Source organism: Aegilops tauschii, chromosome 7 (genome assembly GCF_002575655.3).
Source record: "Aegilops tauschii subsp. strangulata cultivar AL8/78 chromosome 7, Aet v6.0, whole genome shotgun sequence".
NCBI lineage: Eukaryota > Viridiplantae > Streptophyta > Magnoliopsida > Poales > Poaceae > Aegilops > Aegilops tauschii.
In genome coordinates this window covers 474731357-474733796 of record NC_053041.3, presented here as the reverse complement: position 1 = coordinate 474733796, position 2440 = coordinate 474731357, and positions in this window count along the sequence as shown.

The following is a 2440-nucleotide window of genomic DNA, read 5'->3' as shown; positions in this document are numbered from 1 at the left end:
AGCTGGCGGACGGGAGGGGCTTTAGTCCCCGAAGGCCTTTAGTCGCGGTTGGCCAGGCCAACCGGGACTAAAGGCCCATTCCTATATATAGGACTCAGCTCACTTCACTTCACTCAGCTCACTTCACAATTTTCAGAAGGGGGTGGTGGGTTTGCTTTTGGCTCCTCCTATGCACACAAGGTGTTCGATGAAATGCCCGAGAGCCTGAAACAAACATGATATGAAGTGTCCGAGCCACACTTGAGCTTTCTCATTTATTTTTCCTCCGCGATCGCGGTTAGCAACTTGAACCTTTCATGTGTCATTGATAAAATACGCATGTGTGTAGTTCATTGTTTAATTTGTATTATTTCTAGCTAGTTAGTTTAACAAATGCATGATGGTTAATTATATACTTTATATAATAATAATGCAAATGAATCGGCAATGGATGTACGGTCCCCGACTCTCCGGCGAGTTCACTACAGGTTTGAAAGATTTCCTCGTAGTGGCAAATGCGAACAAGCAGCAAGGTTTTATTATCTGTCCATGTGCTGTCTGTAAGAATCAGAAGGGTTACTCCTCCTCAAGAGACGTTCACATGCACCTGCTTCGGCACGGTTTCATGCCAAGCTATAATTATTGGACCAAGCATGGAGAAAGAGGGGTTAGAATGGAAGAAGATGAAGAAGGGAATGATATCGATGACAACTATCATGATCATTTCGGTGATACTTTCATGGAGGATGATGCTGAAGGTGGGGAAGGGTTAGGTGAAGGTGAAGAAGAGGCACATGATGAGCCCGCTGATGATCTTGGTCGGACCATTGCTGATGCACGGAGACGCTGCGAAACTGACAAGGATAGGGAGAATTTGGATCGCATGTTAGAGGATCACAAAAAGTCGTTGTATCCAGGATGCGATAATAGTCTGAAAAAGCTGGGCTGCACACTGGATTTGCTAAAATGGAAGGCACAGGAAGGTGTAGGTGACTCATCATTTGAAAATTTGCTGAAAATGTTGAAGAATATGTTTCCGAAGAATAACGAGTTGCCCGCCAGTACGTACGAAGCAAAGAAGGTTGTCTGCCCTCTAGGTTTAGAGGTTCTGAAGATACATGCATGCATTAACGACTGCATCCTCTACCGCGGTGAATACGAGAATTTGAATGAATGCCCTGTATGCACTGCATTGCGTTATAAGATCAGAGGCGATGACCCTGGTGACGATGTTGAGGGCGAGAAACCCAGGAAGAGGGTTCCCGCCAAGGTGATGTGGTATGCTCCTATAATACCACGGTTGAAACGTCTGTTCATGAACAAAAAGCATGCCAAGTCATTGCGATGGCACAAAGAGGACCGTAAGTCCGACGGGGAGTTGAGACACCCCGCTGATGGAACGCAATGGAGAAAGATCGGCAGAGTGTTCAAAGATTTTGCAGCTGACGCAAGGAACATAAGATTTGGTCTAAGTACTGATGGCATGAATCCTTTTGGCGAGCAGAGCTCCAGCCATAGCACCTGGCCCGTGACTCTATGCATCTACAACCTTCCTCCTTGGTTGTGCATGAAGCGGAATTCATTATGATGCCAGTGCTCATCCAAGGTCCAAAGCAACCCGGGAACGACATCGATGTGTACCTAAGGCCATTAGTTGATGAACTTTTACAGTTGTGGGCCAGACCTGGTGTACGTGTCTGGGATGAGCACAAAGGAGAGGAATTTGACCTACGAGCGTTGCTTTTTGTAACCATCAACGATTGGCCTGCTCTCAGTAACCTTTCGGGACAGACAAATAAGGGATACAATGCATGCACGCACTGCTTACATGAGACTGAAAGTGTACGTTTGGTTAATTGTAAGAAGAACGTGTACCTGGGTCATTGTCGATTTCTTCCCCGAAATCATAACGTAAGAAAGAAAGGCAAGCATTTCAACGGCAAGGCAGATCACCGGCCGAAGCCTGCGGAACGTACTGGTGCTGAGATATTTGATATGGTCAAGGATTTGAAAGTCATCTTTGGAAAGGGTCCTGGCGGACAATCAGTTCCGCGGGGAGTTGACGGGCACGCACCCATGTGGAAGAAGAAATCTATATTTTGGGAGCTAGAATATTGGAAAGTCCTAGATGTCCGCTCTGCAATCGACGTGATGCATGTTACGAAGAATATTTGCGTGAACCTGCTAAGCTTCTTGGGCGTGTATGGGAAGACAAATGATACAAAGGAAGCACGGCAGGACCAGCAACTTTTGAAAGACCCAGATGACCGGCATCCGGAATGGTTTCAAGGTCGTGCCAGCTACGCTCTTACCAAAGAAGAGAAGGTCATTTTTTTGAATGCCTGAGCAGTATGAAGGTCCCGTCTGGCTTCTCGTCGAATATAAAGGGAATAATAAACATGGCGGAGAAAAAGTTCCAAAACCTGAAGTCTCACGACTGCCACGTGATTATGACGCAATT